This window comes from Lithobates pipiens, unplaced genomic scaffold, assembly GCF_037356315.1.
Source record: "Lithobates pipiens isolate NorthernLeopardFrog02 unplaced genomic scaffold, aLitPip1_a1.2 Scaffold_3, whole genome shotgun sequence".
Taxonomy (NCBI): Eukaryota; Metazoa; Chordata; class Amphibia; order Anura; family Ranidae; genus Lithobates; species Lithobates pipiens.
In genome coordinates, this window is record NW_027507790.1 from 50,803,935 (window position 1) to 50,826,434 (window position 22,500).

Below are 22,500 nucleotides of genomic sequence, written 5' to 3' on the forward strand. Positions count from 1 at the left end.
CAGTGGGCCGTCCTTTCACTTTTCTTTATTTGCATAAGCCTAATGTATCTCAGGTTAAATGTTTTGACTATTTTAAACTCGACAAACCCTTTCCAGTGGTGTTTTTCTTGGACGTGTCATTTGTTTCAATCAGTTCTGCACCTTATTTGGCCATGTTTTGGCTTAGAAATGATATGGTCCACGGGGTCACCATGAGTAGAGCAGCATCCACGTTCCGCCGAGGCCTAGTTTAGGCTGTTTGTTGGTTATACTCTGGTTTCTCTTCAGATCGAATAAATCTTTCGCCTTTTACTAAAGATTTCCGTGGAGAGGAACAACCATGAGTTTCAGAGAATTTTTTGATGCCTAGCTGATGCTGGGCTTCGGTAATTTGGTGAAAAATAGCTCGAGTTCCCTTGATTTGGCAAGACCCTGAGACAGCGTTAGTGTTGTTGTTGGTGGTGGTGGTTAAGAAGGGATAGTAAAACGATTCGACTGGGCCATTGAGCTATGGGACCATTGGACGGTTTCGGGTGTTTCTTTGGCTTTGCGCGCTTGGCCTCAAATGAAAGTTGACGGTGTAGCCGACCAAAGCGGCTCCCGCTCGAGTTCTTGAGGACTCGCTCCTGTTAGCAAAACGCGTTACAGCCCTTTGCAAAATCTTTCTCGCGCGCTCCGTTTTTGATAAGTCGGCCTTATTCGACCCTTTAAAAAAGAGCACAGGGCAAGGCGCTGTATGTACCCCAAGTTCCATTGCCGTGCGCCTTTTAAGTGGTTCTGATGAAGCGAATTGCTACAAGCGCCTGCTGATTCCCTCCGTGCAGCTGTAAAGACATGCAAATTAGGCCGTCCTGCTCTGTAGCGGCCTTCTGCCATTATCCCTGGCAGTGGGCCGTCCTTTCACTTTTCTTTATTTGCATAAGCCTAATGTATCTCAGGTTAAATGTTTTGACATTTTTAAACTCGACAAACCCTTTCCAGTGGTGTTTTTCTTGGACGTGTCATTTGTTTCAATCAGTTCTGCACCTTATTTGGCCATGTTTTGGCTTAGAAATGATATGGTCCACGGGGTCACCATGAGTAGAGCAGCATCCGCGTTCCGCCGAGGCCTAGTTTAGGCTGTTTGTTGGTTATACTCTGGTTTCTCTTCAGATCGAATAAATCTTTCGCCTTTTACTAAAGATTTCCGTGGAGAGGAACAACCATGAGTTTCAGAGAATTTTTTGATGCCTAGCTGATGCTGGGCTTCGGTAATTTGGTGAAAAATAGCTCGAGTTCCCTTGATTTGGCAAGACCCTGAGACAGCGTTAGTGTTGTTGTTGGTGGTGGTGGTCAAGAAGGGATAGTAAAACGATTCGACTGGGCCATTGAGCTATGGGACCATTGGACGGTTTCGGGTGTTTCTTTGGCTTTGCGCGCTTGGCCTCAAATGAAAGTTGACGGTGTAGCTGACCAAAGCGGCTCCCGCTCGAGTTCTTGAGGACTCGCTCCTGTTAGCAAAACGCGTTACAGCCCTTTGCAAAATCTTTCTCGCGCGCTCCGTTTTTGGTAAGTCGGCCTTATTCGACCCTTTTTAAGGGACCCTTAAAAAAAGAGCACAGGGCAAGGCGCTGTATGTACCCCAAGTTCCATTGCCGTGCTCCTTTTAAGTGGTTCTGATGAAGCGAATTGCTACAAGCGCCTGCTGATTCCCTCCGTGCAGCTGTAAAGACATGCAAATTAGGCCGTCCTGCTCTGTAGCGGCCTTCTGCCATTATCCCCGGCAGTGGGCCGTCCTTTCACTTTTCTTTATTTGCATAAGCCTAATGTATCTCAGGTTAAATGTTTTGACATTTTTAAACTCGACAAACCCTTTCCAGTGGTGTTTTTCTTGGACGTGTCATTTGTTTCAATCAGTTCTGCACCTTATTTGGCCATGTTTTGGCTTAGAAATGATATGGTCCACGGGGTCACCATGAGTAGAGCAGCATCCGCGTTCCGCCGAGGCCTAGTTTAGGCTGTTTGTTGGTTATACTCTGGTTTCTCTTCAGATCGAATAAATCTTTCGCCTTTTACTAAAGATTTCCGTGGAGAGTAACAACCATGAGTTTCAGAGAATTTTTAGATGCCTAGCTGATGCTGGGCTTCGGTAATTTGGTGAAAAATAGCTTGAGTTCCCTTGATTTGGCAAGACCCTGAGACAGCGTTAGTGTTGTTGTTGGTGGTGGTGGTTAAGAAGGGATAGTAAAACGATTCGACTGGGCCATTGAGCTATGGGACCATTGGACGGTTTCGGGTGTTTCTTTGGCTTTGCGCGCTTGGCCTCAAATGAAAGTTGACGGTGTAGCCGACCAAAGCGGCTCCCGCTCGAGTTCTTGAGGACTCGCTCCTGTTAGCAAAACGCGTTACAGCCCTTTGCAAAATCTTTCTCGCGCGCTCCGTTTTTGGTAAGTCGGCCTTATTCGACCCTTTTTAAGGGACCCTTAAAAAAAGAGCACAGGGCAAGGCGCTGTATGTACCCCAAGTTCCATTGCCGTGCTCCTTTTAAGTGGTTCTGATGAAGCGAATTGCTACAAGCGCCTGCTGATTCCCTCCGTGCAGCTGTAAAGACATGCAAATTAGGCCGTCCTGCTCTGTAGCGGCCTTCTGCCATTATCCCCGGCAGTGGGCCGTCCTTTCACTTTTCTTTATTTGCATAAGCCTAATGTATCTCAGGTTAAATGTTTTGACATTTTTAAACTCGACAAACCCTTTCCAGTGGTGTTTTTCTTGGACGTGTCATTTGTTTCAATCAGTTCTGCACCTTATTTGGCCATGTTTTGGCTTAGAAATGATATGGTCCACGGGGTCACCATGAGTAGAGCAGCATCCGCGTTCCGCCGAGGCCTAGTTTAGGCTGTTTGTTGGTTATACTCTGGTTTCTCTTCAGATCGAATAAATCTTTCGCCTTTTACTAAAGATTTCCGTGGAGAGGAACAACCATGAGTTTCAGAGAATTTTTTGATGCCTAGCTGATGCTGGGCTTCGGTAATTTGGTGAAAAATAGCTCGAGTTCCCTTGATTTGGCAAGACCTTGAGACAGCGTTAGTGTTGTTCTTGGTGGTGGTGGTCAAGAAGGGATAGTAAAACGATTCGACTGGGCCATTGAGCTATGGGACCATTGGACGGTTTCGGGTGTTTCTTTGGCTTTGCGCGCTTGGCCTCAAATGAAAGTTGACGGTGTAGCCGACCAAAGCGGCTCCCGCTCGAGTTCTTGAGGACTCGCTCCTGTTAGCAAAACGCATTACAGCCCTTTGCAAAATCTTTCTTGCGCGCTCCGTTTTTGGTAAGTCGGCCTTATTCGACCCTTTTTAAGGGACCCTTTAAAAAAGAGCACAGGGCAAGGCGCTGTATGTACCCCAAGTTCCATTGCCGTGCGCCTTTTAAGTGGTTCTGATGAAGCGAATTGCTACAAGCGCCTGCTGATTCCCTCCGTGCAGCTGTAAAGACATGCAAATTAGGCCGTCCTGCTCTGTAGCGGCCTTCTGCCATTATCCCCGGCAGTGGGCCGTCCTTTCACTTTTCTTTATTTGCATAAGCCTAATGTATCTCAGGTTAAATGTTTTGACTATTTTAAACTCGACAAACCCTTTCCAGTGGTGTTTTTCTTGGACGTGTCATTTGTTTCAATCAGTTCTGCACCTTATTTGGCCATGTTTTGGCTTAGAAATGATATGGTCCACGGGGTCACCATGAGTAGAGCAGCATCCACGTTCCGCCGAGGCCTAGTTTAGGCTGTTTGTTGGTTATACTCTGGTTTCTCTTCAGATCGAATAAATCTTTCGCCTTTTACTAAAGATTTCCGTGGAGAGGAACAACCATGAGTTTCAGAGAATTTTTTGATGCCTAGCTGATGCTGGGCTTCGGTAATTTGGTGAAAAATAGCTCGAGTTCCCTTGATTTGGCAAGACCCTGAGACAGCGTTAGTGTTGTTGTTGGTGGTGGTGGTTAAGAAGGGATAGTAAAACGATTCGACTGGGCCATTGAGCTATGGGACCATTGGACGGTTTCGGGTGTTTCTTTGGCTTTGCGCGCTTGGCCTCAAATGAAAGTTGACGGTGTAGCCGACCAAAGCGGCTCCCGCTCGAGTTCTTGAGGACTCGCTCCTGTTAGCAAAACGCGTTACAGCCCTTTGCAAAATCTTTCTCGCGCGCTCCGTTTTTGATAAGTCGGCCTTATTCGACCCTTTAAAAAAGAGCACAGGGCAAGGCGCTGTATGTACCCCAAGTTCCATTGCCGTGCGCCTTTTAAGTGGTTCTGATGAAGCGAATTGCTACAAGCGCCTGCTGATTCCCTCCGTGCAGCTGTAAAGACATGCAAATTAGGCCGTCCTGCTCTGTAGCGGCCTTCTGCCATTATCCCTGGCAGTGGGCCGTCCTTTCACTTTTCTTTATTTGCATAAGCCTAATGTATCTCAGGTTAAATGTTTTGACATTTTTAAACTCGACAAACCCTTTCCAGTGGTGTTTTTCTTGGACGTGTCATTTGTTTCAATCAGTTCTGCACCTTATTTGGCCATGTTTTGGCTTAGAAATGATATGGTCCACGGGGTCACCATGAGTAGAGCAGCATCCGCGTTCCGCCGAGGCCTAGTTTAGGCTGTTTGTTGGTTATACTCTGGTTTCTCTTCAGATCGAATAAATCTTTCGCCTTTTACTAAAGATTTCCGTGGAGAGGAACAACCATGAGTTTCAGAGAATTTTTTGATGCCTAGCTGATGCTGGGCTTCGGTAATTTGGTGAAAAATAGCTCGAGTTCCCTTGATTTGGCAAGACCCTGAGACAGCGTTAGTGTTGTTGTTGGTGGTGGTGGTCAAGAAGGGATAGTAAAACGATTCGACTGGGCCATTGAGCTATGGGACCATTGGACGGTTTCGGGTGTTTCTTTGGCTTTGCGCGCTTGGCCTCAAATGAAAGTTGACGGTGTAGCTGACCAAAGCGGCTCCCGCTCGAGTTCTTGAGGACTCGCTCCTGTTAGCAAAACGCGTTACAGCCCTTTGCAAAATCTTTCTCGCGCGCTCCGTTTTTGGTAAGTCGGCCTTATTCGACCCTTTTTAAGGGACCCTTAAAAAAAGAGCACAGGGCAAGGCGCTGTATGTACCCCAAGTTCCATTGCCGTGCTCCTTTTAAGTGGTTCTGATGAAGCGAATTGCTACAAGCGCCTGCTGATTCCCTCCGTGCAGCTGTAAAGACATGCAAATTAGGCCGTCCTGCTCTGTAGCGGCCTTCTGCCATTATCCCCGGCAGTGGGCCGTCCTTTCACTTTTCTTTATTTGCATAAGCCTAATGTATCTCAGGTTAAATGTTTTGACATTTTTAAACTCGACAAACCCTTTCCAGTGGTGTTTTTCTTGGACGTGTCATTTGTTTCAATCAGTTCTGCACCTTATTTGGCCATGTTTTGGCTTAGAAATGATATGGTCCACGGGGTCACCATGAGTAGAGCAGCATCCGCGTTCCGCCGAGGCCTAGTTTAGGCTGTTTGTTGGTTATACTCTGGTTTCTCTTCAGATCGAATAAATCTTTCGCCTTTTACTAAAGATTTCCGTGGAGAGTAACAACCATGAGTTTCAGAGAATTTTTAGATGCCTAGCTGATGCTGGGCTTCGGTAATTTGGTGAAAAATAGCTTGAGTTCCCTTGATTTGGCAAGACCCTGAGACAGCGTTAGTGTTGTTGTTGGTGGTGGTGGTTAAGAAGGGATAGTAAAACGATTCGACTGGGCCATTGAGCTATGGGACCATTGGACGGTTTCGGGTGTTTCTTTGGCTTTGCGCGCTTGGCCTCAAATGAAAGTTGACGGTGTAGCCGACCAAAGCGGCTCCCGCTCGAGTTCTTGAGGACTCGCTCCTGTTAGCAAAACGCGTTACAGCCCTTTGCAAAATCTTTCTCGCGCGCTCCGTTTTTGGTAAGTCGGCCTTATTCGACCCTTTTTAAGGGACCCTTAAAAAAAGAGCACAGGGCAAGGCGCTGTATGTACCCCAAGTTCCATTGCCGTGCTCCTTTTAAGTGGTTCTGATGAAGCGAATTGCTACAAGCGCCTGCTGATTCCCTCCGTGCAGCTGTAAAGACATGCAAATTAGGCCGTCCTGCTCTGTAGCGGCCTTCTGCCATTATCCCCGGCAGTGGGCCGTCCTTTCACTTTTCTTTATTTGCATAAGCCTAATGTATCTCAGGTTAAATGTTTTGACATTTTTAAACTCGACAAACCCTTTCCAGTGGTGTTTTTCTTGGACGTGTCATTTGTTTCAATCAGTTCTGCACCTTATTTGGCCATGTTTTGGCTTAGAAATGATATGGTCCACGGGGTCACCATGAGTAGAGCAGCATCCGCGTTCCGCCGAGGCCTAGTTTAGGCTGTTTGTTGGTTATACTCTGGTTTCTCTTCAGATCGAATAAATCTTTCGCCTTTTACTAAAGATTTCCGTGGAGAGGAACAACCATGAGTTTCAGAGAATTTTTTGATGCCTAGCTGATGCTGGGCTTCGGTAATTTGGTGAAAAATAGCTCGAGTTCCCTTGATTTGGCAAGACCTTGAGACAGCGTTAGTGTTGTTCTTGGTGGTGGTGGTCAAGAAGGGATAGTAAAACGATTCGACTGGGCCATTGAGCTATGGGACCATTGGACGGTTTCGGGTGTTTCTTTGGCTTTGCGCGCTTGGCCTCAAATGAAAGTTGACGGTGTAGCCGACCAAAGCGGCTCCCGCTCGAGTTCTTGAGGACTCGCTCCTGTTAGCAAAACGCATTACAGCCCTTTGCAAAATCTTTCTTGCGCGCTCCGTTTTTGGTAAGTCGGCCTTATTCGACCCTTTTTAAGGGACCCTTTAAAAAAGAGCACAGGGCAAGGCGCTGTATGTACCCCAAGTTCCATTGCCGTGCGCCTTTTAAGTGGTTCTGATGAAGCGAATTGCTACAAGCGCCTGCTGATTCCCTCCGTGCAGCTGTAAAGACATGCAAATTAGGCCGTCCTGCTCTGTAGCGGCCTTCTGCCATTATCCCCGGCAGTGGGCCGTCCTTTCACTTTTCTTTATTTGCATAAGCCTAATGTATCTCAGGTTAAATGTTTTGACTATTTTAAACTCGACAAACCCTTTCCAGTGGTGTTTTTCTTGGACGTGTCATTTGTTTCAATCAGTTCTGCACCTTATTTGGCCATGTTTTGGCTTAGAAATGATATGGTCCACGGGGTCACCATGAGTAGAGCAGCATCCACGTTCCGCCGAGGCCTAGTTTAGGCTGTTTGTTGGTTATACTCTGGTTTCTCTTCAGATCGAATAAATCTTTCGCCTTTTACTAAAGATTTCCGTGGAGAGGAACAACCATGAGTTTCAGAGAATTTTTTGATGCCTAGCTGATGCTGGGCTTCGGTAATTTGGTGAAAAATAGCTCGAGTTCCCTTGATTTGGCAAGACCCTGAGACAGCGTTAGTGTTGTTGTTGGTGGTGGTGGTCAAGAAGGGATAGTAAAACGATTCGACTGGGCCATTGAGCTATGGGACCATTGGACGGTTTCGGGTGTTTCTTTGGCTTTGCGCGCTTGGCCTCAAATGAAAGTTGACGGTGTAGCCGACCAAAGCGGCTCCCGCTCGAGTTCTTGAGGACTCGCTCCTGTTAGCAAAACGCGTTACAGCCCTTTGCAAAATCTTTCTCGCGCGCTCCGTTTTTGGTAAGTCGGCCTTATTCGACCCTTTAAAAAAGAGCACAGGGCAAGGCGCTGTATGTACCCCAAGTTCCATTGCCGTGCTCCTTTTAAGTGGTTCTGATGAAGCGAATTGCTACAAGCGCCTGCTGATTCCCTCCGTGCAGCTGTAAAGACATGCAAATTAGGCCGTCCTGCTCTGTAGCGGCCTTCTGCCATTATCCCCGGCAGTGGGCCGTCCTTTCACTTTTCTTTATTTGCATAAGCCTAATGTATCTCAGGTTAAATGTTTTGACATTTTTAAACTCGACAAACCCTTTCCAGTGGTGTTTTTCTTGGACGTGTCATTTGTTTCAATCAGTTCTGCACCTTATTTGGCCATGTTTTGGCTTAGAAATGATATGGTCCACGGGGTCACCATGAGTAGAGCAGCATCCGCGTTCCGCCGAGGCCTAGTTTAGGCTGTTTGTTGGTTATACTCTGGTTTCTCTTCAGATCGAATAAATCTTTCGCCTTTTACTAAAGATTTCCGTGGAGAGGAACAACCATGAGTTTCAGAGAATTTTTTGATGCCTAGCTGATGCTGGGCTTCGGTAATTTGGTGAAAAATAGCTCGAGTTCCCTTGATTTGGCAAGACCTTGAGACAGCGTTAGTGTTGTTCTTGGTGGTGGTGGTCAAGAAGGGATAGTAAAACGATTCGACTGGGCCATTGAGCTATGGGACCATTGGACGGTTTCGGGTGTTTCTTTGGCTTTGCGCGCTTGGCCTCAAATGAAAGTTGACGGTGTAGCCGACCAAAGCGGCTCCCGCTCGAGTTCTTGAGGACTCGCTCCTGTTAGCAAAACGCATTACAGCCCTTTGCAAAATCTTTCTTGCGCGCTCCGTTTTTGGTAAGTCGGCCTTATTCGACCCTTTTTAAGGGACCCTTTAAAAAAGAGCACAGGGCAAGGCGCTGTATGTACCCCAAGTTCCATTGCCGTGCGCCTTTTAAGTGGTTCTGATGAAGCGAATTGCTACAAGCGCCTGCTGATTCCCTCCGTGCAGCTGTAAAGACATGCAAATTAGGCCGTCCTGCTCTGTAGCGGCCTTCTGCCATTATCCCCGGCAGTGGGCCGTCCTTTCACTTTTCTTTATTTGCATAAGCCTAATGTATCTCAGGTTAAATGTTTTGACTATTTTAAACTCGACAAACCCTTTCCAGTGGTGTTTTTCTTGGACGTGTCATTTGTTTCAATCAGTTCTGCACCTTATTTGGCCATGTTTTGGCTTAGAAATGATATGGTCCACGGGGTCACCATGAGTAGAGCAGCATCCACGTTCCGCCGAGGCCTAGTTTAGGCTGTTTGTTGGTTATACTCTGGTTTCTCTTCAGATCGAATAAATCTTTCGCCTTTTACTAAAGATTTCCGTGGAGAGGAACAACCATGAGTTTCAGAGAATTTTTTGATGCCTAGCTGATGCTGGGCTTCGGTAATTTGGTGAAAAATAGCTCGAGTTCCCTTGATTTGGCAAGACCCTGAGACAGCGTTAGTGTTGTTGTTGGTGGTGGTGGTCAAGAAGGGATAGTAAAACGATTCGACTGGGCCATTGAGCTATGGGACCATTGGACGGTTTCGGGTGTTTCTTTGGCTTTGCGCGCTTGGCCTCAAATGAAAGTTGACGGTGTAGCTGACCAAAGCGGCTCCCGCTCGAGTTCTTGAGGACTCGCTCCTGTTAGCAAAACGCGTTACAGCCCTTTGCAAAATCTTTCTCGCGCGCTCCGTTTTTGGTAAGTCGGCCTTATTCGACCCTTTTTAAGGGACCCTTAAAAAAAGAGCACAGGGCAAGGCGCTGTATGTACCCCAAGTTCCATTGCCGTGCTCCTTTTAAGTGGTTCTGATGAAGCGAATTGCTACAAGCGCCTGCTGATTCCCTCCGTGCAGCTGTAAAGACATGCAAATTAGGCCGTCCTGCTCTGTAGCGGCCTTCTGCCATTATCCCCGGCAGTGGGCCGTCCTTTCACTTTTCTTTATTTGCATAAGCCTAATGTATCTCAGGTTAAATGTTTTGACATTTTTAAACTCGACAAACCCTTTCCAGTGGTGTTTTTCTTGGACGTGTCATTTGTTTCAATCAGTTCTGCACCTTATTTGGCCATGTTTTGGCTTAGAAATGATATGGTCCACGGGGTCACCATGAGTAGAGCAGCATCCGCGTTCCGCCGAGGCCTAGTTTAGGCTGTTTGTTGGTTATACTCTGGTTTCTCTTCAGATCGAATAAATCTTTCGCCTTTTACTAAAGATTTCCGTGGAGAGTAACAACCATGAGTTTCAGAGAATTTTTAGATGCCTAGCTGATGCTGGGCTTCGGTAATTTGGTGAAAAATAGCTTGAGTTCCCTTGATTTGGCAAGACCCTGAGACAGCGTTAGTGTTGTTGTTGGTGGTGGTGGTTAAGAAGGGATAGTAAAACGATTCGACTGGGCCATTGAGCTATGGGACCATTGGACGGTTTCGGGTGTTTCTTTGGCTTTGCGCGCTTGGCCTCAAATGAAAGTTGACGGTGTAGCCGACCAAAGCGGCTCCCGCTCGAGTTCTTGAGGACTCGCTCCTGTTAGCAAAACGCGTTACAGCCCTTTGCAAAATCTTTCTCGCGCGCTCCGTTTTTGGTAAGTCGGCCTTATTCGACCCTTTTTAAGGGACCCTTAAAAAAAGAGCACAGGGCAAGGCGCTGTATGTACCCCAAGTTCCATTGCCGTGCTCCTTTTAAGTGGTTCTGATGAAGCGAATTGCTACAAGCGCCTGCTGATTCCCTCCGTGCAGCTGTAAAGACATGCAAATTAGGCCGTCCTGCTCTGTAGCGGCCTTCTGCCATTATCCCCGGCAGTGGGCCGTCCTTTCACTTTTCTTTATTTGCATAAGCCTAATGTATCTCAGGTTAAATGTTTTGACATTTTTAAACTCGACAAACCCTTTCCAGTGGTGTTTTTCTTGGACGTGTCATTTGTTTCAATCAGTTCTGCACCTTATTTGGCCATGTTTTGGCTTAGAAATGATATGGTCCACGGGGTCACCATGAGTAGAGCAGCATCCGCGTTCCGCCGAGGCCTAGTTTAGGCTGTTTGTTGGTTATACTCTGGTTTCTCTTCAGATCGAATAAATCTTTCGCCTTTTACTAAAGATTTCCGTGGAGAGGAACAACCATGAGTTTCAGAGAATTTTTTGATGCCTAGCTGATGCTGGGCTTCGGTAATTTGGTGAAAAATAGCTCGAGTTCCCTTGATTTGGCAAGACCTTGAGACAGCGTTAGTGTTGTTCTTGGTGGTGGTGGTCAAGAAGGGATAGTAAAACGATTCGACTGGGCCATTGAGCTATGGGACCATTGGACGGTTTCGGGTGTTTCTTTGGCTTTGCGCGCTTGGCCTCAAATGAAAGTTGACGGTGTAGCCGACCAAAGCGGCTCCCGCTCGAGTTCTTGAGGACTCGCTCCTGTTAGCAAAACGCATTACAGCCCTTTGCAAAATCTTTCTTGCGCGCTCCGTTTTTGGTAAGTCGGCCTTATTCGACCCTTTTTAAGGGACCCTTTAAAAAAGAGCACAGGGCAAGGCGCTGTATGTACCCCAAGTTCCATTGCCGTGCGCCTTTTAAGTGGTTCTGATGAAGCGAATTGCTACAAGCGCCTGCTGATTCCCTCCGTGCAGCTGTAAAGACATGCAAATTAGGCCGTCCTGCTCTGTAGCGGCCTTCTGCCATTATCCCCGGCAGTGGGCCGTCCTTTCACTTTTCTTTATTTGCATAAGCCTAATGTATCTCAGGTTAAATGTTTTGACTATTTTAAACTCGACAAACCCTTTCCAGTGGTGTTTTTCTTGGACGTGTCATTTGTTTCAATCAGTTCTGCACCTTATTTGGCCATGTTTTGGCTTAGAAATGATATGGTCCACGGGGTCACCATGAGTAGAGCAGCATCCACGTTCCGCCGAGGCCTAGTTTAGGCTGTTTGTTGGTTATACTCTGGTTTCTCTTCAGATCGAATAAATCTTTCGCCTTTTACTAAAGATTTCCGTGGAGAGGAACAACCATGAGTTTCAGAGAATTTTTTGATGCCTAGCTGATGCTGGGCTTCGGTAATTTGGTGAAAAATAGCTCGAGTTCCCTTGATTTGGCAAGACCCTGAGACAGCGTTAGTGTTGTTGTTGGTGGTGGTGGTTAAGAAGGGATAGTAAAACGATTCGACTGGGCCATTGAGCTATGGGACCATTGGACGGTTTCGGGTGTTTCTTTGGCTTTGCGCGCTTGGCCTCAAATGAAAGTTGACGGTGTAGCCGACCAAAGCGGCTCCCGCTCGAGTTCTTGAGGACTCGCTCCTGTTAGCAAAACGCGTTACAGCCCTTTGCAAAATCTTTCTCGCGCGCTCCGTTTTTGGTAAGTCGGCCTTATTCGACCCTTTAAAAAAGAGCACAGGGCAAGGCGCTGTATGTACCCCAAGTTCCATTGCCGTGCTCCTTTTAAGTGGTTCTGATGAAGCGAATTGCTACAAGCGCCTGCTGATTCCCTCCGTGCAGCTGTAAAGACATGCAAATTAGGCCGTCCTGCTCTGTAGCGGCCTTCTGCCATTATCCCCGGCAGTGGGCCGTCCTTTCACTTTTCTTTATTTGCATAAGCCTAATGTATCTCAGGTTAAATGTTTTGACATTTTTAAACTCGACAAACCCTTTCCAGTGGTGTTTTTCTTGGACGTGTCATTTGTTTCAATCAGTTCTGCACCTTATTTGGCCATGTTTTGGCTTAGAAATGATATGGTCCACGGGGTCACCATGAGTAGAGCAGCATCCGCGTTCCGCCGAGGCCTAGTTTAGGCTGTTTGTTGGTTATACTCTGGTTTCTCTTCAGATCGAATAAATCTTTCGCCTTTTACTAAAGATTTCCGTGGAGAGGAACAACCATGAGTTTCAGAGAATTTTTTGATGCCTAGCTGATGCTGGGCTTCGGTAATTTGGTGAAAAATAGCTCGAGTTCCCTTGATTTGGCAAGACCTTGAGACAGCGTTAGTGTTGTTCTTGGTGGTGGTGGTCAAGAAGGGATAGTAAAACGATTCGACTGGGCCATTGAGCTATGGGACCATTGGACGGTTTCGGGTGTTTCTTTGGCTTTGCGCGCTTGGCCTCAAATGAAAGTTGACGGTGTAGCCGACCAAAGCGGCTCCCGCTCGAGTTCTTGAGGACTCGCTCCTGTTAGCAAAACGCATTACAGCCCTTTGCAAAATCTTTCTTGCGCGCTCCGTTTTTGGTAAGTCGGCCTTATTCGACCCTTTTTAAGGGACCCTTTAAAAAAGAGCACAGGGCAAGGCGCTGTATGTACCCCAAGTTCCATTGCCGTGCGCCTTTTAAGTGGTTCTGATGAAGCGAATTGCTACAAGCGCCTGCTGATTCCCTCCGTGCAGCTGTAAAGACATGCAAATTAGGCCGTCCTGCTCTGTAGCGGCCTTCTGCCATTATCCCCGGCAGTGGGCCGTCCTTTCACTTTTCTTTATTTGCATAAGCCTAATGTATCTCAGGTTAAATGTTTTGACTATTTTAAACTCGACAAACCCTTTCCAGTGGTGTTTTTCTTGGACGTGTCATTTGTTTCAATCAGTTCTGCACCTTATTTGGCCATGTTTTGGCTTAGAAATGATATGGTCCACGGGGTCACCATGAGTAGAGCAGCATCCACGTTCCGCCGAGGCCTAGTTTAGGCTGTTTGTTGGTTATACTCTGGTTTCTCTTCAGATCGAATAAATCTTTCGCCTTTTACTAAAGATTTCCGTGGAGAGGAACAACCATGAGTTTCAGAGAATTTTTTGATGCCTAGCTGATGCTGGGCTTCGGTAATTTGGTGAAAAATAGCTCGAGTTCCCTTGATTTGGCAAGACCCTGAGACAGCGTTAGTGTTGTTGTTGGTGGTGGTGGTTAAGAAGGGATAGTAAAACGATTCGACTGGGCCATTGAGCTATGGGACCATTGGACGGTTTCGGGTGTTTCTTTGGCTTTGCGCGCTTGGCCTCAAATGAAAGTTGACGGTGTAGCCGACCAAAGCGGCTCCCGCTCGAGTTCTTGAGGACTCGCTCCTGTTAGCAAAACGCGTTACAGCCCTTTGCAAAATCTTTCTCGCGCGCTCCGTTTTTTGTAAGTCGGCCTTATTCGACCCTTTAAAAAAGAGCACAGGGCAAGGCGCTGTATGTACCCCAAGTTCCATTGCCGTGCGCCTTTTAAGTGGTTCTGATGAAGCGAATTGCTACAAGCGCCTGCTGATTCCCTCCGTGCAGCTGTAAAGACATGCAAATTAGGCCGTCCTGCTCTGTAGCGGCCTTCTGCCATTATCCCTGGCAGTGGGCCGTCCTTTCACTTTTCTTTATTTGCATAAGCCTAATGTATCTCAGGTTAAATGTTTTGACATTTTTAAACTCGACAAACCCTTTCCAGTGGTGTTTTTCTTGGACGTGTCATTTGTTTCAATCAGTTCTGCACCTTATTTGGCCATGTTTTGGCTTAGAAATGATATGGTCCACGGGGTCACCATGAGTAGAGCAGCATCCGCGTTCCGCCGAGGCCTAGTTTAGGCTGTTTGTTGGTTATACTCTGGTTTCTCTTCAGATCGAATAAATCTTTCGCCTTTTACTAAAGATTTCCGTGGAGAGGAACAACCATGAGTTTCAGAGAATTTTTTGATGCCTAGCTGATGCTGGGCTTCGCTAATTTGGTGAAAAATAGCTCGAGTTCCCTTGATTTGGCAAGACCTTGAGACAGCGTTAGTGTTGTTGTTGGTGGTGGTGGTCAAGAAGGGATAGTAAAACGATTCGACTGGGCCATTGAGCTATGGGACCATTGGACGGTTTCGGGTGTTTCTTTGGCTTTGCGCGCTTGGCCTCAAATGAAAGTTGACGGTGTAGCCGACCAAAGCGGCTCCCGCTCGAGTTCTTGAGGACTCGCTCCTGTTAGCAAAACGCGTTACAGCCCTTTGCAAAATCTTTCTCGCGCGCTCCGTTTTTGGTAAGTCGGCCTTATTCGACCCTTTAAAAAAGAGCACAGGGCAAGGCGCTGTATGTACCCCAAGTTCCATTGCCGTGCGCCTTTTAAGTGGTTCTGATGAAGCGAATTGCTACAAGCGCCTGCTGATTCCCTCCGTGCAGCTGTAAAGACATGCAAATTAGGCCGTCCTGCTCTGTAGCGGCCTTCTGCCATTATCCCTGGCAGTGGGCCGTCCTTTCACTTTTCTTTATTTGCATAAGCCTAATGTATCTCAGGTTAAATGTTTTGACATTTTTAAACTCGACAAACCCTTTCCAGTGGTGTTTTTCTTGGACGTGTCATTTGTTTCAATCAGTTCTGCACCTTATTTGGCCATGTTTTGGCTTAGAAATGATATGGTCCACGGGGTCACCATGAGTAGAGCAGCATCCGCGTTCCGCCGAGGCCTAGTTTAGGCTGTTTGTTGGTTATACTCTGGTTTCTCTTCAGATCGAATAAATCTTTCGCCTTTTACTAAAGATTTCCGTGGAGAGGAACAACCATGAGTTTCAGAGAATTTTTTGATGCCTAGCTGATGCTGGGCTTCGGTAATTTGGTGAAAAATAGCTCGAGTTCCCTTGATTTGGCAAGACCTTGAGACAGCGTTAGTGTTGTTCTTGGTGGTGGTGGTCAAGAAGGGATAGTAAAACGATTCGACTGGGCCATTGAGCTATGGGACCATTGGACGGTTTCGGGTGTTTCTTTGGCTTTGCGCGCTTGGCCTCAAATGAAAGTTGACGGTGTAGCCGACCAAAGCGGCTCCCGCTCGAGTTCTTGAGGACTCGCTCCTGTTAGCAAAACGCATTACAGCCCTTTGCAAAATCTTTCTTGCGCGCTCCGTTTTTGGTAAGTCGGCCTTATTCGACCCTTTTTAAGGGACCCTTTAAAAAAGAGCACAGGGCAAGGCGCTGTATGTACCCCAAGTTCCATTGCCGTGCGCCTTTTAAGTGGTTCTGATGAAGCGAATTGCTACAAGCGCCTGCTGATTCCCTCCGTGCAGCTGTAAAGACATGCAAATTAGGCCGTCCTGCTCTGTAGCGGCCTTCTGCCATTATCCCCGGCAGTGGGCCGTCCTTTCACTTTTCTTTATTTGCATAAGCCTAATGTATCTCAGGTTAAATGTTTTGACTATTTTAAACTCGACAAACCCTTTCCAGTGGTGTTTTTCTTGGACGTGTCATTTGTTTCAATCAGTTCTGCACCTTATTTGGCCATGTTTTGGCTTAGAAATGATATGGTCCACGGGGTCACCATGAGTAGAGCAGCATCCACGTTCCGCCGAGGCCTAGTTTAGGCTGTTTGTTGGTTATACTCTGGTTTCTCTTCAGATCGAATAAATCTTTCGCCTTTTACTAAAGATTTCCGTGGAGAGGAACAACCATGAGTTTCAGAGAATTTTTTGATGCCTAGCTGATGCTGGGCTTCGGTAATTTGGTGAAAAATAGCTCGAGTTCCCTTGATTTGGCAAGACCCTGAGACAGCGTTAGTGTTGTTGTTGGTGGTGGTGGTTAAGAAGGGATAGTAAAACGATTCGACTGGGCCATTGAGCTATGGGACCATTGGACGGTTTCGGGTGTTTCTTTGGCTTTGCGCGCTTGGCCTCAAATGAAAGTTGACGGTGTAGCCGACCAAAGCGGCTCCCGCTCGAGTTCTTGAGGACTCGCTCCTGTTAGCAAAACGCGTTACAGCCCTTTGCAAAATCTTTCTCGCGCGCTCCGTTTTTGGTAAGTCGGCCTTATTCGACCCTTTAAAAAAGAGCACAGGGCAAGGCGCTGTATGTACCCCAAGTTCCATTGCCGTGCTCCTTTTAAGTGGTTCTGATGAAGCGAATTGCTACAAGCGCCTGCTGATTCCCTCCGTGCAGCTGTAAAGACATGCAAATTAGGCCGTCCTGCTCTGTAGCGGCCTTCTGCCATTATCCCCGGCAGTGGGCCGTCCTTTCACTTTTCTTTATTTGCATAAGCCTAATGTATCTCAGGTTAAATGTTTTGACATTTTTAAACTCGACAAACCCTTTCCAGTGGTGTTTTTCTTGGACGTGTCATTTGTTTCAATCAGTTCTGCACCTTATTTGGCCATGTTTTGGCTTAGAAATGATATGGTCCACGGGGTCACCATGAGTAGAGCAGCATCCGCGTTCCGCCGAGGCCTAGTTTAGGCTGTTTGTTGGTTATACTCTGGTTTCTCTTCAGATCGAATAAATCTTTCGCCTTTTACTAAAGATTTCCGTGGAGAGGAACAACCATGAGTTTCAGAGAATTTTTTGATGCCTAGCTGATGCTGGGCTTCGGTAATTTGGTGAAAAATAGCTCGAGTTCCCTTGATTTGGCAAGACCTTGAGACAGCGTTAGTGTTGTTCTTGGTGGTGGTGGTCAAGAAGGGATAGTAAAACGATTCGACTGGGCCATTGAGCTATGGGACCATTGGACGGTTTCGGGTGTTTCTTTGGCTTTGCGCGCTTGGCCTCAAATGAAAGTTGACGGTGTAGCCGACCAAAGCGGCTCCCGCTCGAGTTCTTGAGGACTCGCTCCTGTTAGCAAAACGCATTACAGCCCTTTGCAAAATCTTTCTTGCGCGCTCCGTTTTTGGTAAGTCGGCCTTATTCGACCCTTTTTAAGGGACCCTTTAAAAAAGAGCACAGGGCAAGGCGCTGTATGTACCCCAAGTTCCATTGCCGTGCGCCTTTTAAGTGGTTCTGATGAAGCGAATTGCTACAAGCGCCTGCTGATTCCCTCCGTGCAGCTGTAAAGACATGCAAATTAGGCCGTCCTGCTCTGTAGCGGCCTTCTGCCATTATCCCCGGCAGTGGGCCGTCCTTTCACTTTTCTTTATTTGCATAAGCCTAATGTATCTCAGGTTAAATGTTTTGACTATTTTAAACTCGACAAACCCTTTCCAGTGGTGTTTTTCTTGGACGTGTCATTTGTTTCAATCAGTTCTGCACCTTATTTGGCCATGTTTTGGCTTAGAAATGATATGGTCCACGGGGTCACCATGAGTAGAGCAGCATCCACGTTCCGCCGAGGCCTAGTTTAGGCTGTTTGTTGGTTATACTCTGGTTTCTCTTCAGATCGAATAAATCTTTCGCCTTTTACTAAAGATTTCCGTGGAGAGGAACAACCATGAGTTTCAGAGAATTTTTTGATGCCTAGCTGATGCTGGGCTTCGGTAATTTGGTGAAAAATAGCTCGAGTTCCCTTGATTTGGCAAGACCCTGAGACAGCGTTAGTGTTGTTGTTGGTGGTGGTGGTTAAGAAGGGATAGTAAAACGATTCGACTGGGCCATTGAGCTATGGGACCATTGGACGGTTTCGGGTGTTTCTTTGGCTTTGCGCGCTTGGCCTCAAATGAAAGTTGACGGTGTAGCCGACCAAAGCGGCTCCCGCTCGAGTTCTTGAGGACTCGCTCCTGTTAGCAAAACGCGTTACAGCCCTTTGCAAAATCTTTCTCGCGCGCTCCGTTTTTTGTAAGTCGGCCTTATTCGACCCTTTAAAAAAGAGCACAGGGCAAGGCGCTGTATGTACCCCAAGTTCCATTGCCGTGCGCCTTTTAAGTGGTTCTGATGAAGCGAATTGCTACAAGCGCCTGCTGATTCCCTCCGTGCAGCTGTAAAGACATGCAAATTAGGCCGTCCTGCTCTGTAGCGGCCTTCTGCCATTATCCCTGGCAGTGGGCCGTCCTTTCACTTTTCTTTATTTGCATAAGCCTAATGTATCTCAGGTTAAATGTTTTGACATTTTTAAACTCGACAAACCCTTTCCAGTGGTGTTTTTCTTGGACGTGTCATTTGTTTCAATCAGTTCTGCACCTTATTTGGCCATGTTTTGGCTTAGAAATGATATGGTCCACGGGGTCACCATGAGTAGAGCAGCATCCGCGTTCCGCCGAGGCCTAGTTTAGGCTGTTTGTTGGTTATACTCTGGTTTCTCTTCAGATCGAATAAATCTTTCGCCTTTTACTAAAGATTTCCGTGGAGAGGAACAACCATGAGTTTCAGAGAATTTTTTGATGCCTAGCTGATGCTGGGCTTCGCTAATTTGGTGAAAAATAGCTCGAGTTCCCTTGATTTGGCAAGACCTTGAGACAGCGTTAGTGTTGTTCTTGGTGGTGGTGGTCAAGAAGGGATAGTAAAACGATTCGACTGGGCCATTGAGCTATGGGACCATTGGACGGTTTCGGGTGTTTCTTTGGCTTTGCGCGCTTGGCCTCAAATGAAAGTTGACGGTGTAGCCGACCAAAGCGGCTCCCGCTCGAGTTCTTGAGGACTCGCTCCTGTTAGCAAAACGCGTTACAGCCCTTTGCAAAATCTTTCTCGCGCGCTCCGTTTTTTGTAAGTCGGCCTTATTCGACCCTTTAAAAAAGAGCACAGGGCAAGGCGCTGTATGTACCCCAAGTTCCATTGCCGTGCGCCTTTTAAGTGGTTCTGATGAAGCGAATTGCTACAAGCGCCTGCTGATTCCCTCCGTGCAGCTGTAAAGACATGCAAATTAGGCCGTCCTGCTCTGTAGCGGCCTTCTGCCATTATCCCTGGCAGTGGGCCGTCCTTTCACTTTTCTTTATTTGCATAAGCCTAATGTATCTCAGGTTAAATGTTTTGACATTTTTAAACTCGACAAACCCTTTCCAGTGGTGTTTTTCTTGGACGTGTCATTTGTTTCAATCAGTTCTGCACCTTATTTGGCCATGTTTTGGCTTAGAAATGATATGGTCCACGGGGTCACCATGAGTAGAGCAGCATCCGCGTTCCGCCGAGGCCTAGTTTAGGCTGTTTGTTGGTTATACTCTGGTTTCTCTTCAGATCGAATAAATCTTTCGCCTTTTACTAAAGATTTCCGTGGAGAGGAACAACCATGAGTTTCAGAGAATTTTTTGATGCCTAGCTGATGCTGGGCTTCGCTAATTTGGTGAAAAATAGCTCGAGTTCCCTTGATTTGGCAAGACCTTGAGACAGCGTTAGTGTTGTTGTTGGTGGTGGTGGTCAAGAAGGGATAGTAAAACGATTCGACTGGGCCATTGAGCTATGGGACCATTGGACGGTTTCGGGTGTTTCTTTGGCTTTGCGCGCTTGGCCTCAAATGAAAGTTGACGGTGTAGCCGACCAAAGCGGCTCCCGCTCGAGTTCTTGAGGACTCGCTCCTGTTAGCAAAACGCGTTACAGCCCTTTGCAAAATCTTTCTCGCGCGCTCCGTTTTTGGTAAGTCGGCCTTATTCGACCCTTTAAAAAAGAGCACAGGGCAAGGCGCTGTATGTACCCCAAGTTCCATTGCTGTGCGCCTTTTAAGTGGTTCTGATGAAGCGAATTGCTACAAGCGCCTGCTGATTCCCTCCGTGCAGCTGTAAAGACATGCAAATTAGGCCGTCCTGCTCTGTAGCGGCCTTCTGCCATTATCCCTGGCAGTGGGCCGTCCTTTCACTTTTCTTTATTTGCATAAGCCTAATGTATCTCAGGTTAAATGTTTTGACATTTTTAAACTCGACAAACCCTTTCCAGTGGTGTTTTTCTTGGACGTGTCATTTGTTTCAATCAGTTCTGCACCTTATTTGGCCATGTTTTGGCTTAGAAATGATATGGTCCACGGGGTCACCATGAGTAGAGCAGCATCCGCGTTCCGCCGAGGCCTAGTTTAGGCTGTTTGTTGGTTATACTCTGGTTTCTCTTCAGATCGAATAAATCTTTCGCCTTTTACTAAAGATTTCCGTGGAGAGGAACAACCATGAGTTTCAGAGAATTTTTTGATGCCTAGCTGATGCTGGGCTTCGCTAATTTGGTGAAAAATAGCTCGAGTTCCCTTGATTTGGCAAGACCTTGAGACAGCGTTAGTGTTGTTGTTGGTGGTGGTGGTCAAGAAGGGATAGTAAAACGATTCGACTGGGCCATTGAGCTATGGGACCATTGGACGGTTTCGGGTGTTTCTTTGGCTTTGCCCGCTTGGCCTCAAATGAAAGTTGACGGTGTAGCCGACCAAAGCGGCTCCCGCTCGAGTTCTTGAGGACTCGCTCCTGTTAGCAAAACGCGTTACAGCCCTTTGCAAAATCTTTCTTGCGCGCTCCGTTTTTGGTAAGTCGGCCTTATTCGACCCTTTTTAAGGGACCCTTTAAAAAAGAGCACAGGGCAAGGCGCTGTATGTACCCCAAGTTCCATTGCCGTGCGCCTTTTAAGTGGTTCTGATGAAGCGAATTGCTACAAGCGCCTGCTGATTCCCTCCGTGCAGCTGTAAAGACATGCAAATTAGGCCGTCCTGCTCTGTAGCGGCCTTCTGCCATTATCCCCGGCAGTGGGCCGTCCTTTCACTTTTCTTTATTTGCATAAGCCTAATGTATCTCAGGTTAAATGTTTTGACTATTTTAAACTCGACAAACCCTTTCCAGTGGTGTTTTTCTTGGACGTGTCATTTGTTTCAATCAGTTCTGCACCTTATTTGGCCATGTTTTGGCTTAGAAATGATATGGTCCACGGGGTCACCATGAGTAGAGCAGCATCCACGTTCCGCCGAGGCCTAGTTTAGGCTGTTTGTTGGTTATACTCTGGTTTCTCTTCAGATCGAATAAATCTTTCGCCTTTTACTAAAGATTTCCGTGGAGAGGAACAACCATGAGTTTCAGAGAATTTTTTGATGCCTAGCTGATGCTGGGCTTCGGTAATTTGGTGAAAAATAGCTCGAGTTCCCTTGATTTGGCAAGACCCTGAGACAGCGTTAGTGTTGTTGTTGGTGGTGGTGGTCAAGAAGGGATAGTAAAACGATTCGACTGGGCCATTGAGCTATGGGACCATTGGACGGTTTCGGGTGTTTCTTTGGCTTTGCGCGCTTGGCCTCAAATGAAAGTTGACGGTGTAGCCGACCAAAGCGGCTCCCGCTCGAGTTCTTGAGGACTCGCTCCTGTTAGCAAAACGCGTTACAGCCCTTTGCAAAATCTTTCTCGCGCGCTCCGTTTTTGGTAAGTCGGCCTTATTCGACCCTTTTTAAGGGACCCTTAAAAAAAGAGCACAGGGCAAGGCGCTGTATGTACCCCAAGTTCCATTGCCGTGCTCCTTTTAAGTGGTTCTGATGAAGCGAATTGCTACAAGCGCCTGCTGATTCCCTCCGTGCAGCTGTAAAGACATGCAAATTAGGCCGTCCTGCTCTGTAGCGGCCTTCTGCCATTATCCCCGGCAGTGGGCCGTCCTTTCACTTTTCTTTATTTGCATAACCCTAATGTATCTCAGGTTAAATGTTTTGACATTTTTAAACTCGACAAACCCTTTCCAGTGGTGTTTTTCTTGGACGTGTCATTTGTTTCAATCAGTTCTGCACCTTATTTGGCCATGTTTTGGCTTAGAAATGATATGGTCCACGGGGTCACCATGAGTAGAGCAGCATCCGCGTTCCGCCGAGGCCTAGTTTAGGCTGTTTGTTGGTTATACTCTGGTTTCTCTTCAGATCGAATAAATCTTTCGCCTTTTACTAAAGATTTCCGTGGAGAGGAACAACCATGAGTTTCAGAGAATTTTTTGATGCCTAGCTGATGCTGGGCTTCGGTAATTTGGTGAAAAATAGCTCGAGTTCCCTTGATTTGGCAAGACCCTGAGACAGCGTTAGTGTTGTTGTTGGTGGTGGTGGTCAAGAAGGGATAGTAAAACGATTCGACTGGGCCATTGAGCTATGGGACCATTGGACGGTTTCGGGTGTTTCTTTGGCTTTGCGCGCTTGGCCTCAAATGAAAGTTGACGGTGTAGCTGACCAAAGCGGCTCCCGCTCGAGTTCTTGAGGACTCGCTCCTGTTAGCAAAACGCGTTACAGCCCTTTGCAAAATCTTTCTCGCGCGCTCCGTTTTTGGTAAGTCGGCCTTATTCGACCCTTTTT

The 22,500-nt window shown here is 47.0% G+C and overlaps 26 non-coding genes across 26 annotated transcripts; all 26 read left to right on the forward strand.

Moving 5' to 3' along the window:
* The first annotated feature begins 247 nt into the window (after positions 1-247).
* Positions 248-362, forward strand: LOC143941945 (U5 spliceosomal RNA). Its single transcript, XR_013264566.1, has one exon. It is a non-coding gene; the product is annotated as a U5 spliceosomal RNA (small nuclear RNA).
* Positions 363-1,111: 749 nt separating this feature from the next.
* On the forward strand, positions 1,112-1,226 carry LOC143941946 (U5 spliceosomal RNA). The gene has a single exon (XR_013264567.1). It is a non-coding gene; the product is annotated as a U5 spliceosomal RNA (small nuclear RNA).
* A 763-nt stretch (positions 1,227-1,989) lies between these two features.
* LOC143941441 (U5 spliceosomal RNA) lies at positions 1,990-2,104 on the forward strand. The gene has a single exon (XR_013264136.1). It is a non-coding gene; the product is annotated as a U5 spliceosomal RNA (small nuclear RNA).
* Positions 2,105-2,867: 763 nt separating this feature from the next.
* Positions 2,868-2,982, forward strand: LOC143941947 (U5 spliceosomal RNA). Its single transcript, XR_013264568.1, has one exon. It is a non-coding gene; the product is annotated as a U5 spliceosomal RNA (small nuclear RNA).
* A 763-nt stretch (positions 2,983-3,745) lies between these two features.
* On the forward strand, positions 3,746-3,860 carry LOC143941948 (U5 spliceosomal RNA). Its single transcript, XR_013264569.1, has one exon. It is a non-coding gene; the product is annotated as a U5 spliceosomal RNA (small nuclear RNA).
* A 749-nt stretch (positions 3,861-4,609) lies between these two features.
* On the forward strand, positions 4,610-4,724 carry LOC143941949 (U5 spliceosomal RNA). The gene has a single exon (XR_013264570.1). It is a non-coding gene; the product is annotated as a U5 spliceosomal RNA (small nuclear RNA).
* Positions 4,725-5,487: 763 nt separating this feature from the next.
* On the forward strand, positions 5,488-5,602 carry LOC143941442 (U5 spliceosomal RNA). The gene has a single exon (XR_013264137.1). It is a non-coding gene; the product is annotated as a U5 spliceosomal RNA (small nuclear RNA).
* Positions 5,603-6,365: 763 nt separating this feature from the next.
* LOC143941950 (U5 spliceosomal RNA) lies at positions 6,366-6,480 on the forward strand. The gene has a single exon (XR_013264571.1). It is a non-coding gene; the product is annotated as a U5 spliceosomal RNA (small nuclear RNA).
* A 763-nt stretch (positions 6,481-7,243) lies between these two features.
* Positions 7,244-7,358, forward strand: LOC143941951 (U5 spliceosomal RNA). The gene has a single exon (XR_013264572.1). It is a non-coding gene; the product is annotated as a U5 spliceosomal RNA (small nuclear RNA).
* Positions 7,359-8,107: 749 nt separating this feature from the next.
* Positions 8,108-8,222, forward strand: LOC143941952 (U5 spliceosomal RNA). Its single transcript, XR_013264573.1, has one exon. It is a non-coding gene; the product is annotated as a U5 spliceosomal RNA (small nuclear RNA).
* Positions 8,223-8,985: 763 nt separating this feature from the next.
* LOC143941953 (U5 spliceosomal RNA) lies at positions 8,986-9,100 on the forward strand. Its single transcript, XR_013264574.1, has one exon. It is a non-coding gene; the product is annotated as a U5 spliceosomal RNA (small nuclear RNA).
* A 763-nt stretch (positions 9,101-9,863) lies between these two features.
* Positions 9,864-9,978, forward strand: LOC143941443 (U5 spliceosomal RNA). Its single transcript, XR_013264138.1, has one exon. It is a non-coding gene; the product is annotated as a U5 spliceosomal RNA (small nuclear RNA).
* Positions 9,979-10,741: 763 nt separating this feature from the next.
* Positions 10,742-10,856, forward strand: LOC143941954 (U5 spliceosomal RNA). The gene has a single exon (XR_013264575.1). It is a non-coding gene; the product is annotated as a U5 spliceosomal RNA (small nuclear RNA).
* Positions 10,857-11,619: 763 nt separating this feature from the next.
* LOC143941956 (U5 spliceosomal RNA) lies at positions 11,620-11,734 on the forward strand. The gene has a single exon (XR_013264576.1). It is a non-coding gene; the product is annotated as a U5 spliceosomal RNA (small nuclear RNA).
* Positions 11,735-12,483: 749 nt separating this feature from the next.
* On the forward strand, positions 12,484-12,598 carry LOC143941957 (U5 spliceosomal RNA). The gene has a single exon (XR_013264577.1). It is a non-coding gene; the product is annotated as a U5 spliceosomal RNA (small nuclear RNA).
* Positions 12,599-13,361: 763 nt separating this feature from the next.
* LOC143941958 (U5 spliceosomal RNA) lies at positions 13,362-13,476 on the forward strand. The gene has a single exon (XR_013264578.1). It is a non-coding gene; the product is annotated as a U5 spliceosomal RNA (small nuclear RNA).
* A 749-nt stretch (positions 13,477-14,225) lies between these two features.
* LOC143941959 (U5 spliceosomal RNA) lies at positions 14,226-14,340 on the forward strand. The gene has a single exon (XR_013264579.1). It is a non-coding gene; the product is annotated as a U5 spliceosomal RNA (small nuclear RNA).
* A 749-nt stretch (positions 14,341-15,089) lies between these two features.
* Positions 15,090-15,204, forward strand: LOC143941962 (U5 spliceosomal RNA). Its single transcript, XR_013264580.1, has one exon. It is a non-coding gene; the product is annotated as a U5 spliceosomal RNA (small nuclear RNA).
* A 763-nt stretch (positions 15,205-15,967) lies between these two features.
* LOC143941963 (U5 spliceosomal RNA) lies at positions 15,968-16,082 on the forward strand. Its single transcript, XR_013264581.1, has one exon. It is a non-coding gene; the product is annotated as a U5 spliceosomal RNA (small nuclear RNA).
* A 749-nt stretch (positions 16,083-16,831) lies between these two features.
* Positions 16,832-16,946, forward strand: LOC143941964 (U5 spliceosomal RNA). The gene has a single exon (XR_013264582.1). It is a non-coding gene; the product is annotated as a U5 spliceosomal RNA (small nuclear RNA).
* A 763-nt stretch (positions 16,947-17,709) lies between these two features.
* On the forward strand, positions 17,710-17,824 carry LOC143941965 (U5 spliceosomal RNA). Its single transcript, XR_013264583.1, has one exon. It is a non-coding gene; the product is annotated as a U5 spliceosomal RNA (small nuclear RNA).
* A 749-nt stretch (positions 17,825-18,573) lies between these two features.
* On the forward strand, positions 18,574-18,688 carry LOC143941966 (U5 spliceosomal RNA). The gene has a single exon (XR_013264584.1). It is a non-coding gene; the product is annotated as a U5 spliceosomal RNA (small nuclear RNA).
* Positions 18,689-19,437: 749 nt separating this feature from the next.
* LOC143941967 (U5 spliceosomal RNA) lies at positions 19,438-19,552 on the forward strand. Its single transcript, XR_013264585.1, has one exon. It is a non-coding gene; the product is annotated as a U5 spliceosomal RNA (small nuclear RNA).
* Positions 19,553-20,301: 749 nt separating this feature from the next.
* LOC143941968 (U5 spliceosomal RNA) lies at positions 20,302-20,416 on the forward strand. The gene has a single exon (XR_013264586.1). It is a non-coding gene; the product is annotated as a U5 spliceosomal RNA (small nuclear RNA).
* A 763-nt stretch (positions 20,417-21,179) lies between these two features.
* On the forward strand, positions 21,180-21,294 carry LOC143941969 (U5 spliceosomal RNA). The gene has a single exon (XR_013264587.1). It is a non-coding gene; the product is annotated as a U5 spliceosomal RNA (small nuclear RNA).
* A 763-nt stretch (positions 21,295-22,057) lies between these two features.
* LOC143941970 (U5 spliceosomal RNA) lies at positions 22,058-22,172 on the forward strand. The gene has a single exon (XR_013264588.1). It is a non-coding gene; the product is annotated as a U5 spliceosomal RNA (small nuclear RNA).
* Positions 22,173-22,500: the final 328 nt, after the last annotated feature.